Below are 14,960 nucleotides of genomic sequence, written 5' to 3'. Positions count from 1 at the left end.
GGTTTCTAAAATGTGTCACTTAATTATGATACACAGAGATGAATTTTCCTGTGTGGCTTGTAAAATAGTAATTTTTTAAAAAGTCTCAAAAGAGTGATTCTAAATGTGGTTTGAAAAATAGCAGCATATTTAGGATGAACGTATGAATTCCCAGAAAGAATACTTTGAATTTTAACATTTTTCTGATTATGTAAGTTCTACTATGGTTTGTTTTAAAAAAATCAGTTCCATGACTTTATAAACAGACATATTTATATTAAAAATGAAAATAAAATTTGTGTTCAGAAGAGTACATATATATATATACACATATACACACATTTATACATGTAATTTGCTAACTTTGGAATTCTAATTTATGCCATCACCTTTTGCCTTAAATCAATTTTATCTCCAATTTCCAGAATAAATAAATAAATGATTAAAGGGAAATTTTAAAATTTCCATACCAGAGTTATCTTTAAGTTTCATGTTGAAGTAGGTGCTTAATGAAAACTTATTCCTGTGGCCCAAATACTGGAGGACTCTTCACCTTCTTGTCAATACTGGGGGCAAGCTCTTCACCAGACTGAATTAAACTGCTCTTGAAAGCAAAGCTGCATTTGGAAAGATAGACAAATATTACCATTTATCATGATATAATTTTTAATCCCAGAGATCTTTTGTCATAGGACAAGAATTGAGGAAACATCTCTATTAAGTCATAATCTGTGTTACTTGTTACAACTATTGTTTTCTGTGCACATCTCTTTCCCCCAGTCACATGAAAGATGACATCAAATCCTACCACTTCTGCAAGGTATGCACATTGTCTTGTTACAATAAAGACAGCACAGATTATCATTAAAATCTATAGATTTCCTACATGAAAAAAAAAATTTTTTTAATTTCTGAGAGATGTAAGAGAAAAAAAATATTTAGAAAAATAAAAAATGAAGCTGAGTTACTTTCTTCCATTCTCTCTTTCATGTGATTCTTTACATTCTTTTGTCCTTTATTCATTAATCTAGATTTATTTTACATTCTACATTCTACCATATTATCATTTTTCACACTAAACACAAATTATTTTAAATAGAATTTTTTGTTTATTATTTTTTTAAACATGATTTGTTAACACATTCCACTTGAAATCTGGTCAAGGAGAAAAAAATGTGGTAGATTTTAAAATTTGGTTTTGCTTTTATATATCTGTCAATCTTGAGTCAACATCCTTTTATGATCAATCCTAGGTTTGCAATCACTTTCTGATGAAAATTTTTAAAATATTTGTAGATAAGTTGGTACTATGTGTTATATTTTTACTAAATCCAAATTTTCACTTTCTACTAAAGGTAGCAGAGTCCTGTAATGATCATTCTTAGGATGCAAATTCCATGACAAGTTCCTAAAAGTTCATAATGTCCATTGGTCTAAAGGATCCAGGATGAGCCAAGTATAATGTAGTTCAACAGAACAAACAAAAAGTGCTTCTCCAAGGTAAGCTCCATCCTTTACTAGAAAAGCTTTTCCTGTGTGTACTTAAAACATGTTTATAAGCAGGTGATGTGTGTGTTTCTTCTTCTAATTACACAAGCAACTAATGAAAAATACTGCTCTTTACCCATGAGAAAATAAGTTAATGGAAGAAACTTTCTGTTTCTTATAAATTCAACAGTATTACTTGACCAACTCCCCCCACCCAAAAATATGAAAAGGAGAGCTGAGATCCCAGAATCTATCTTTCCACACTTGCTTTAGCCCCCTATGATTCATATTCCTTGCACACCAAGCTGTAAGCCTTTGTACAAGCTCCACCCTGACTTCTCCCATTATCTAGATAATTTTTATGCAATTTTAAGGTCTGTCTTGACATTATTCATCTGGAAAGTCTTCCCTGACCAACTAAGACCATGTGCAGTGATAATCCTTGTGCTCCCACAGCACCTTCTACTAATCCTCACTGTAGCGTTCAACAAGTGCATTACAATTTCTCGTTTCCAGGTGTGAGCAAGGACCATATGTTAGTCACTGTTGTATCCGCAATTCATTCTATAGTTTTTGGTACATACTTGGTACTTAATAATTGCTCTGTTGAATGAATTCTCACTAAAAAATGTTTTACCAACCAATTTTACCCTGAGAGTGGTATCTAATCATCCATAGCTTTCCAACCTCATGTTGATCCTTGATTATAGTTTCTCTGACAACAGGTCAGGAATCAATAACACTGAAAATAAGTTCCTAGAATCTCAGTTGTTCATGACCCTCCGCTCTTCAGTGACTGCTCCTTCATGTTGACTCAACTCATGTTGTATCAAAGTACAAGCCTCTTGGCCCTGATGTAGAACTTTAGTTCTTGGGTACTGCCCTTGGCATACCTCAGCCTGGATTTGCCAACTGCCATTCAGACTTGCCCACTTTGAAGTACTCTCAGAAACAAAGCAGCATAATTCAGCTCTTGGTACAAAACTTGGCTTTGGCCAGATTTGCCTTAGCCTTTGTGGACAGGAATCTCACAATATAAATATTTGGTATGGTTTTGTGTCCATGACACTCATGAAACATTGCTCTTCTAACTTTATTTATTTACTTTCTATTTCTGTAATATCATAATATTCTTCTTATCATAATACTTCCCTAATAATATAAGAATTAAATAATTTAATATATTAAAGCTAGATATTTTATTTTAATCTTATTCAATTATTAATGTTTTAATAAGCAACATTTAATTACTATGAATGTGTTATAAACATATAATATGCATAATTTCTCAACCCATTGTTTTTATTTTCTTGTAAAATGAAATGATCATCTACAAATTGTCCATATTCCTGTGGTAATCTATGCCATTTTTTCCCCATATTTACCTTAAAATGAAAGTCATCATGCTTAGGTATCTGTGAACCAGTGATAGCAGGCTCCTCCCACCATTCCTCTCCAAATTAATCCCTTGGGGAAAGTAAGAGAACATCCCCAAATGTTTACCACTTAGCTCATAGCATTACACAGTAATAAATATTAACTCCACTATTTCACTTTGCTGTATCACATTACTTCACCAGTGGCATCAAATGTGAAAACATTTGGCCTCATATTTAACCTAAGAGAATTAGGAGGATGTTAAGCACACACACATGAAATTCATTTGATGAAAATACATTAAATACATGTACTCTATTTTATTTATATATATATATATATATATAAAGAGAGGAGTTTATTCACTCTTTTTAATTTTTTTAAAAACCAAGCACTACAACTTACTAAAAATGAAACTTCAGGCATTGTTCTGACTTACATAATTCTAAGAAAAAACATTCTCAACTAGTATTCTAACATATTTTCCCATAAAAAGAGTCATGCTTGAGAGCAACAATGAATACAGAAAGGAGACAAGGAAAAGAGAAGAGAAAGAGTTGCTCAATAGAAGATAAAAAGAAGAAAGGTAAAATATCAAGGATTACCTGAATTTAATTGAATTACAGTGGTCCCTTCTTATCCTCAGGGGATATGTTCCAAGATGCCCAGTAGACATGGGAAACTATGGATAGTACCAAATCCATTATGCTACGGTTTTTCTTACAGAGACATACCTATGATAAAGTTTAATTTATAAATTAGACACAGAGATTAACAACAATAGTAATAAAAATAGAACAGTTATAACAATACACTTTAATAAAAGTTATGTGAATGTGGTCCCTTTCTCCCTCTCTCTCTCTTGAAACATCTTATTGTACAAATTTAATGCTTTTTCCATCTTAACTAACCATTTATCATGCACTATAACCATAATTTTTGCAATTTGAGGTATGTCAGCAAAACTAGCATGAATTTCTTTTTCCTTCTTCACAATTTTATGAATTGAAATTCTCTCTTATGGTAGATCTTAGCAACCTTTGCATATAAATATTTTTTCTTATTAAGTTAAAAACTTTCACTTTTTCACTTAAAGTAAGCACTTTACAGCTTTTCGCATATCTGAATTGCCAGCATCACTACTCTTGTGCTTTGGAGTCATTATTAAGTAAAATAAGGGTTACTTATTAATAAGTAACTACAATAATTAGTTAATAAGTTAATACCTTAATTAGTTAATAAGTACTACAATACTGAAACAGCCGATCTGATAACCCAGATGGCTACTAAGTGACTAACTGGCAGGATACGCTGGACAAAGGGATGATTCACCTCCAGGGAGATGGAGCAGGATGGCACAAGATTTCATCATGCTGCTCAGAATAACATGCAATTTAAAACTAATGAGTTGTTTATTTCTGGAACTTTCCATTTAATATTTGAACCACAGTTGACATGGATAACTGAAATTGTGAAAAGGGAAGCCACTGATAAGGGAGGACTACTGTAGAATCTTTTTGTGAAGTTGCTTGAGTCTGCATTATTCAAAAAATATTAAAGGCAGAGTATCTGTAACCAAAATATGTTTTAAAATTTCTTTCTACCCTAAAGTCACCATGAGTTCCCTGGGGAAGGGAACATATACATGGTGGCCATGGAGCTGCTGAAGTTCAAGAAGTCACCAGTATCTTGGTTTAAAGCCTCCTGTGAGACACTGAAGGACTTGCTGGCTGTGGTGCTGGCCTTCAGCTGTGTCACTCTGCTGCTGATCCTGTCCCTGTTGACCCTCAGCAAGGTCAACAGCTGTGCTGCCCTCTTGGCTGTCTGGGGAACATGGTGGCTGGGGCAATGGAGAGACTGTCTTCTGAGGAGATTGATGAGGTGTCCCAGTTTACCACCAAGGAACACTGAGAGGCAGCAGGACCTTCAGAAGACAACTAAATAACCCTTATATATACATACAATAATATTTCCTATTTCTCTAGTAAAAAAAAATCAGTACAATGCTACTTAAATGTCAAATGTCCTCTGGGCATCTTTCATGGACTGGTGTGTCTGATCTAAAGGAAACTGATCTATAGAGATTAAGATGGCTTCTGGAAAGGCGTTTAAGTATGACTTCTACTGGGATTTGCACATATATGGGCATGCTTTGCAAACAGTCTGGCAGAAGCCTATTTGCAAAGGAAGCTGAACATCAAGCTAGCTTCCCAGGAAAGAATGTGTCCTTAAGAAAAACAGGAATTGCCCTGCTGAATTTGAATAGGTAGATAAGAAACCTTTAGCTATTGGAAAGAATTGGAACTCTGAGAAAAATGGAGTTGCTGTTACTTGAAAATGCCATCAGCCTCTAGATCATGTCTTGGTTCTAGGTTGAGGTACAAACATAATTTTGGTATCCTGAAGGGTCAGGTCTGTTTCCAATAGCAAATTGTTATGCCTGGTGGGGACTGTAGAGCAACAGCAGAGAAAGACAGTTCCTCCTGGTCCTGGCAGGAATATGACGGCCATTGTCAGGCACCACAGTATGAATATCCTAGAAGCAGACTTCCTGAGCATGTGGGAGATTCTCTCTGGAAATTCCAAGAAATGCTTAAAGAAGCAGAAGTGATCTACACAAAGAGAGGTAACTTGAGCCAAGATAATCTATAGTATGATATTTCCTAAAATGAGAAGCAGATTTTCTCCTCATCTACAACATCCTCAGGCCCATTAGTTCCCCAATAAGACACTGATTCTAAAATATTATTTAACTGAGATCAGCAAGATGGCAGAATAGGAGCTTTCAGCCACCATCACCCCACAGAACATCAATTTTTGACATCTATTCATAGATAAGAGCACCTTTGTGGGAGTCCGGGAGTACAGCAGAGATGTTCCAACACAACACTGGAAAAAAATTCTGAGAATACATTGAAGAGGATAGGAAGTATCAATTTACCCGTGTCACCCTTCCCCCAGGGCAGCACAATTCAGTGCCAAGATAGACCCCCTCGGCCCATGATTTCTTCCACAGGGAGAAGTGAGAGTATAGTGCCCAGTTTTCCCAGATGTACAGATTGCAGCCCAAGAGGCTCACTATTTTCTCACCTCACTCAGAATACTCACAGATTGGCACAGTTAAATGTTTGGGAGAGGCTGAGAGCAGGGCAGAGAGGTGAAGACTCAGATATAAGGGTTTAGAACTCAACAGAGGGCCACTGATTTTAATACTTGTTTCATGGACTACATCAGGTGACTTGCCCACAAGCTCCTTGGGAGACTGTGTCTGCAGACCTCTGGTTCGTGGACACGTCAAAGTTCTGAACACCTCATCCCCACTTTGACTGGTTTCCCATGCACATTCCCCACAGATGGCAAGTGTGAGCCTTTGCAGATGGCTTGCAAGACCGCCAGCTAACTGTGCAGGATTGAGAGAAGGCATACAAATTAGAGTATTTCTGGGCACTACCCTAGGGAAAACAAACAGGAAGTTCTCAGCACCCAGCCATGCTTTGCAAGATTGAGAGAAGAATTTGCAAAAGAAGTTAAGAATTTCTCCCTTAAGGGAACAAAAGGTGTGGAGTTGGTACACCCATAGAAAAAGTCTAAGAGAGCCTTATAATCCCTAGACAGGATTCTGATTGGTAAAGGTGTTTCTTTACTAAAGCCAGTCAGTAAAGACTGGAGAAAGTGTCTTCTTTGTGAAGACAGCAAAGAAAGACTTCAAGGAACCTGAAAAATCAAGAAAGCATGACACCACCAAAGGAACAAAATAATTTTCCAGTAACAGGCCCCAAAGAGGTGGATATCTACAAATTGCCTAATGAAAAATTGCAAAATAATTGTTTTAAGGAAGTTCAGCAACTTGCAAAAGAACACAGATAGATTACTCAACAAAATCAGGAAAACAATACAGTTGATGCTTGAACAATGTGGAAGTTAGGGGTGCAGACCCATTGTGCAGTAAAAATTCCACATATAAGTTTAAGCCCTCCATATCTATGGTTCTACAACCACAAAATCAACTAACCATGAATCAAGTTGTACTATAGTACATATGTATTAAAAAACAAAATCCATGTTTAAGTGGACCTGCAGAGTTCAAACTTGTGCTGTTCAAGGTCGACCACACATGAACAAAATAGTAAGTTCAACAAAGATAGAAATCATAAAAAAAAAATTAGAGCTGAAGAATACATGAATTAAATGAAAGTGCAACAGAGAGCATTGACAGCAGACTCAACCAACCAGAAGAAAAAAATTTATGAACTTGAAGACAGGTCATTTGAAATTATCCAACCAGAGAAGAAAAACAGAAAATGAATGAAGAAAACCTGCAGGATTTATGGGATATCATTAAGAGAATTAATATATGTATTGTGTAAGTCCCAGAAGCAGAAGAGAGATTGTGAAAGCAGGAATAAAAATAAACATTCATTACATCCAAGGGAGCCTCCATAAAGCTATCAGTGGATTTCTCTGCAAAAAACTAGCAGGGCATGAGAAGTGCAGAAAGAATAAAACTACTAACCAAGAATGCTTTACCTATCAAAGCATACTTCAGAAATAAAGGAGAGAGAAAGACTTTCTCAGGCAAACAAAAGTTAAAGGAGTTTGTAACAACTAGACTTGTCTTAAAAGAAATACTAAAGGGAGTTATTCAAGCTAAAATGAAAGGATGTCAGTTAGTAACATAAAAACATAAGAAAGTACTCATGTTAAAGGTAAACATTTAGTGAAATTTTAGTAATGGTGCTGTGTAAATCACTTTTAACTCTAATGTAAAGGTTGAAAGACAAAAATATGAAAATAACTATAGCTACAATATTTTATACATGGAGGCACAGTATAAAGAGATGTAAAGTGTGACACTGAAAACAAAATGTGAGGAAGAAGCTATAATGTAAAGTTTTTGTATGTAAGTTGTTATCAACTTAAAATAGACTGTTATAACTACAAGATATTTTATGCAAGTATTATGGTGACCAAAAAGAAAAAATCCTATAGGAAATAAATAAAAGATAAAGAGAAAGAAATCAAAGCATTCACTATAGAAAATTATCAAATCACAATGGAAGACAGCAAGAGGAAGAAAGGAAAAAAGGAAATTGAAAATAACCAGAAAACAATTAGGAAAATGGAAATGGTAAGTCCTTATATATCAATAATTACTTTAAATATAAATGGATTAAATTTTCCAATCAAAAGATAGAGTGTATGAATGCATGCAAAACAAGACCCAACTATAGATTGCCTGCAAGAGACTCACTTCAGCTTTAAGGACATACATGGATAAAATCGAAAGGATTTTTAAAAGATATTCCATGCAAATAGAAAACTAAAGAGAGCAAAAGTAACTATATTTATATCAGACAAAATTGACTTTTAAGTAAAAAATTGTAAAGAGACAAAAGATCATTATATAATCATAAGGGGTCAATTATCAAGAAGATGTAACAATTGTAAGTATATATTCACCCAACATCAGAGCACCTAATATATAAAGCTAATATTAACAGAAATGAAGGGAGAAGACGAGACTACAATAATAATAAACTTCAATACTCATTTTCAACAATAGACATATCATCCAGACAGAAAATCAATAAAGTAACATTGTATTACTTGACTAAACTTTAGACCAAATAAACCCAATAAAAATATACAGAACATTTCAACCAATACCAGCAGAATACACATTCTTCTCAAGCACACACAGAAGATTATATGTTAGGCTACAAACAAGTCTGAACCAATTTAAGAGGACTGAAATCATATGAAATGTCTTTTCTGATCACAGTGGTCAGAAACTAGAAATCAATAAGCTAGTTTATGATTAAACTAGAAATCATAAAGTAGTTATGAAACTAGAAATCAATAAAATGGGGAAAACTGCATAATTCACAATTATAATATGTAGATGTCAAAAAACACACTGCTGAATAACTAATAGGTCAAAGAAGAAATCAAGTGAAATGAAAACATATATTAAGACAAAAAAAAAATGGAAACTAAATATACCAAAACTTGAGGAAACCTGCATAAGCCTCTTAGATAGCCTCACCCACCAGAGGGCAGACAGCAGAAGCAAGAAGAACTACAGTCCTGCAGCCTGGGGAACAAAAACCACATTCACAGAAAGATAGATAAGATGAAAAGGCAGAGGGCTATGTACCAGATGAAGGAACAAGATAAAACCCCAGAAAAACAACTAAATGAAGTGGAGATAGGCAACCTTCCAGAAAAAGAAATTAGAATAATGATAGTGAAGATGATCCAGGACCTCGGAAAAAGAATGGAGGCAAAGATCGAGAAGATGCAAGAAATATTTAACAAAGACCTAGAAGAATTAAAGAACAAACAAACAGAGATGAACAATGCAATAACTGAAATGAAAACTACACTAGAAGGAATCAATAGCCGAATAACTAAGACAGAAGAATGGATAAGTGACCTGGAAGACAGAATGGTGGAATTCACTGTTGTGGAACAGAATAAAGAAAAAAGAATGAAAAGAAATGAAGACAGCCTAAGAGACCTCTGGGACAACATTAAACGCAACAACATTTGCATTATAGAGGTCCCAGAAGGAGAAGAGAGAGAGAAAGGACCCGAGAAAATATTTGAAGAGATTATGGTCGAAAACTTCCCTAACATGGGAAAGGAAATAGCCACCCAAGTCCAGGAAGCGCAGAGAGTCCCATACAGGATAAACCCAAGGAGAAACACGCCGAGACACATAGTAATCAAAGTGGCAAAAATTAAAGACAAAGAAAAATTATTGAAAGCAGCAAGGGACAAACAACAAATAACATACAAGGGAACTCCCATAAGGTTAACAGCTGATTTCTCAGCAGAAACTCTACAAGCCAGAAGGGAGTGGCATGATATAAAGTGATGAAAGGGAAGAACCTACAACCAAGATTACTCTACCCAGCAAGGATCTCATTCAGATTTAATGGTGAGATCAAAAGCTTTACAGACAAGCAAAAGCTAAGAGAAGTCAGCACCACCAAACCAGATCTACAACAAATGTTAAAAGAACTTCTCTATGTGGGAAACACAAGAGAAGAAAAGGACCTACAAAAACAAACCCAAAACAATTAAGAAAATGGTAATAGGAACATACATATCGATAATTACCCTAAACGTGAATGGATTACATGCACCAACGAAAAGACACAGGCTTGCTGAATGGATACAAAAACAAGACCCATATATATGCTGTCTACAAGAGATCCACTTCAGACCTAGGGACACATTCAGACTGAAAGTGAGGGGATGGAAAAAGATATTCCATGCAAATGGAAATCAAAAGAAAGCTGGAGTAGCAGTACTCATATCAGATACAATAGACTTTCAGATAAAGAATTTTACAAGGGACAAGGAAGGACACTACATAATGATCAAGGGATCAATCCAAGAAGAAGATATAACAATTATAAATATATATGCACCCAACATAGGAGCACCTCAATACATAAGGCAACTGCTAACAGCTATAAAAGAGGAGATCGACAGTAACACAATAATAGTGGGGGACTTTAACACCTCACTTAAACCAATGGACAGATCATCCAAAATAAAAATAAATAAGGAAACAGAAGCTTTAAATGACACAATAGACCAGATAGATTTAATTAATATTTATAGGACATTCCATCCAAAAACAGCAGAATACACTTTCTTCTCAAGTGCACATGGAACATTCTCCAGGATAGATCACACCTTGGGTCACAAATCAAGCCTCAGTAAATTTAAGAAAATTGAAATCATATCAAGCATCTTTTCTGACCACAACGCTATGAGATTAGAAATCAATTACAGGGGAAAAAACGTAAAAAACAGAAACACATGGAAGCTAAACAATACGTTACTAAATAACCAAGAGATCACTGAAGAAATCAAAGAGAAAATCAAAAAATACCTAGAGACAAATGACAATGAAAACACGACGATCCAAAACCTATGGGATGCAGCAAAAGCAGTTCTAAGAGGGAAGTTTATAGCTATACAAGCCTACCTCAAGAAACAAGAAAAATCTCAAATAAACAACCTAACCTTACACCTAAAGGAACTAGAAAAAGAACAAACAAAACCCAAAGTTAGCAGAAGGAAAGAACTCATAAAGATCAGAGCAGAAATAAATGAAATACAAACAAAGAAAACAATAACAATATCAATAAAACTAAAAGCTGGTTCTTTGAGAAGAGAAACAAAATTGATAAACCATTAGCCAAACTCATCAAGAAAAAGAGGGAGAGGACTCAAATCAATAAAATTAGAAATGAAAAAGAAGTTACAACAGACACCGCAGAAATACAAAGGATCATAAGAGACTACTACGAGCAACTCTATGCCAATAAAATGGACAACGTGGAAGAAATGGACAAATTGTTAGAAAGGTATAACCTTCCAAGACTGAACCAGGAAGAAATAGAAAATATGAACAGACCAATCACAAGTAATGAAATTGAAACTGTGATTAAAAATCTTCCAACAAACAAAAGTCCAGGACCAGATGGCTTCACAGGTGAATTCTATCAAACATTTTGAGAAGAGCTAACACCAATCCTTCTCAAACTCTTCCAAAAATTGCAGAGGAAGGAAAACTCCCAAACTAATTCTATGAGGCCACCATCTCCCTGATACCAAAATCAGACAAAGATACTACAAAAAAAGAAAATTACAGACCAATATCACTGATGAATATAAATGCAAAAATCCTCAACAAAATACTAGCAAACAGAATCCAACAACACATTAAAAGGATCATACACCATGACCAAGTGGGATTTATCCCAGGGATGCAAGGATTCTTCAATATACGCACATCAATCAATGTGTTACACCATATTAACAAATTGAAGAATAAAAACCATATGATCATCTCAACAGATGCAGAAAAAGCTTTTGACAAAATTCAACACCGTTTATGATAAAAACTCTCCAGAAAGTGGGCATAGAGGGAACCTACCTCAACATAATAAAGGCCATATACGACAAACCCACAGCAAACATCATTCTCAATGGTGAAAAACTGTAAGCATTTCCTCTAAGATCAGGAACAAGCCAAGATGTCCACTCTCACCACAATTATTCAACATAGTTTTGGAAGTCCTAGCCACAGCAGTCAGAGAAGAAAAAGAAATAAAAGGAATACAATTTGGAAAAGAAGAAGTAAAACTGTCACTGTTTGCAGATGACATGGTACTATATATAGAGATTCCTAAAGATGCCACCAGAAAACTACTAAAGCTAATCAATGAATCTGGTAAAGTTGCAGGATACAAAATTAATGCACAGAAATCTCTTGCATTCCTATACACTAATGGTGAAAAATCTGAAAGAGAAATTAAGGAAACACTCCCATTTACCATGGCAACAAAAAGAATAAAATACCTAGGAAAAAACCTAGCTAAGAAGACACAAGACCTGTATGCAGAAAACTATAAGACACTGATGAAAGAAATTAAAGATGATACCAACAGATGGAGAGGTATACCATGCTCTTGGATTGGAAGAATCAATATTGTGAAAATGACTATACTACCCAAAGCAATCTACAGATTCAATGCAATCCCTATCAAATTACCAATGGCATTTTTTACAGAACTAGAACCAAAAATCTTAAAATTTGTATGGAGACACAAAAGACCTCTAATAGACAAAACAGTCTTGAGGGAAAAAATGGAGCTGGAGGAATCAGACTCCCTGACTTCAGACTATACTACAAAGCTACAGTAATCAAGACAATATGGTACTGGCACAAAAACAGAAACATAGATCAATGGAACAAGATAGAAAACCCAGAGATAAACCCACGCACCTATGTTCAACTAATCTATGACAAAGGAGACAAGGATATACAATGGAGAAAAGACAGTCTCTTCAATAAGTGGTGCTGGGAAAACTGGACAGCTACATGTAAAAGAATGAAATTAGGACACTCCCTAACACCATACACAAAAATAAACTCAAAATGGATTAGACACCTAAATGTAAGACCAGACACTCTAAAACTCTTAGAGGAAAACATAGGAAGAGCACTTTTTGACATAAATCACAGTAAGATGTTTTTTGATCCACCTCCTAGAGTAATGGAAATAAAAATAAACAAATGGGACCTAATGAAACTTCAAAGCTTTTGCACAGCAAAGGAAACCATAAACAAGACGAAAAGACAACCCTCAGAATGGGAGAAAATATTTGCAAAGAAATCAGTGGACAAAGGATTAATCTCCAAAATATATAAACAGCTCATGCAGCTCAATATTAAAAAAACAAACAACCCAATCCAAAAATGGGCAGAAGACCTAAATAGACATTTCTCCAAAGAAGACATACAGATGGCCAAGAAGCACATGAAAAGCTGCTCAACATCACTAATTATTAGAGAAATGCAAATCAAAACTACAATGAGATATCACCTCACATCAGAATGGGCATCATCAGAAAATCTACAAACAACGAAGGCTAGAGAGGGTGTGGAGGAAAGGGAACCCTCTTGCACTGTTGATGGGAATGTAAATTGATACAGCCACTATGGAGAACTGTATGGAGGTTCCTTAAAAAACTAAAAATAGAATTACCATATGATCCAGCAATCCGACTACTGGGCATATACCCTGAAAAAACATAATTCAAAAAGACACATGCACCCCAATATTCATTGCAGCACTATTTACAGTAGCCAGGTCATGGAAGCAACCTAAATGCCCATCGACAGACAAATGGATAAAGAAGATGTGGTACATATATACAGTGGAATATTACTCAGCCATAAAAACGAACAAAATGGGGTCATTTGTTGTGACGTGGATGGGTCTAGAGACTGTCATACAGAGTGAAGTAAGTCAGAAAGAGAAAAACAAATATCGTATATTAACGCATATATGTGGAACCTAGAAAAATGGTACAGATGAACTGGTTTGCAGGGCAGAAATTGAGACACAGGTGTAGAGAACAAACGTATAGACACCAAGTGGGGAAAGCGGCCGGGGGTGGGTGTGATGGTGTGATGAATTGGGAGATTGGGATTGACATGTATACACTGATGTGCATAAAATTGATGAGTAATAAGAACATGCTGTATAAAAAAATATATAAAATTAAATTAAAAAATAAAAAAAAAATACCAAAACTTGTGGTATGCAGGAAAAGCATTTCCAAGAGGGAAGTTTGTAATGATAAATGCCTACAGTACGGAACAAAAAAAGATTTCAAATAAACAACCTGAATTTACACCTGAAGTTACTAGAAGAAGAACAAACTAGGACCAAAGTTAGCAGAAGGAAGGAAATAACAAATATCAGAGCAGAAATAAATGAAATAGAGACTAAATAGACAGGAGAAAAGATCAACGAAACTAAGAGGTGTTTTTCTGAAAAGAGAAGCTCACAGCTAACATCATACTCAATGGTGAAAATCTGAAAACGTTTCCCCTAGGGTCAGGAAAAAGACAAATATGCCTACTTTTGCCACTTCTATTCAACATAGTACTGGAAGTCCTAGACAGAGCAATTAGGCAATAAGATATAAAATAAAATAAAATAAAATAAAAATAAATAGCATCATAATCAAAAAGGAAAAAGTAAAATTGCCTCTGTTTGCAAGTGACATGATCTTATATACAGAAAACCCTGAAAACTTCACCAAAATTCTACTGGAATAAGTTTCAGTATACAAAAATCAGTTGTGTTTTGTACACTAACAACAAACTCCTGAAAAAGAAATTAAGAAACCAATCCCATTTGCAACAGCACCAAAAGAATAAAATACTTAGGAATAAATTTAAGCTGGTTAAAGAACTTTACAGTGCACAGTATAAAATATTGATGAAAGAAATTCAAAAAGACAAATAAATAAAAAGATACTCTGTACTCATGGATTAGAAGAATTAATATTGTTAAAATGCCCTTAATACCCTTAGGGATCTACAGGTGCAATCTCTATCAAAACACAAATGGTATTTTTTACAAAAATAGAATAAAAAATCCTAAAATTCATATGAAACCACAAAAGTTCCCCAAAAGCCAAAGCAATCTTGAATAAGAACAAAGTCGAAGGCATCACACTGCCTGATTTCAAAACATACTGCAAGTTACAATAATCAAAACAGTATGGTACTGGCA

The sequence above is a fragment of the Balaenoptera ricei genome, chromosome 10 (assembly GCF_028023285.1).
Source record: "Balaenoptera ricei isolate mBalRic1 chromosome 10, mBalRic1.hap2, whole genome shotgun sequence".
Classification (NCBI taxonomy): domain Eukaryota; kingdom Metazoa; phylum Chordata; class Mammalia; order Artiodactyla; family Balaenopteridae; genus Balaenoptera; species Balaenoptera ricei.
Note: the sequence above shows the minus strand (reverse complement) of the source record.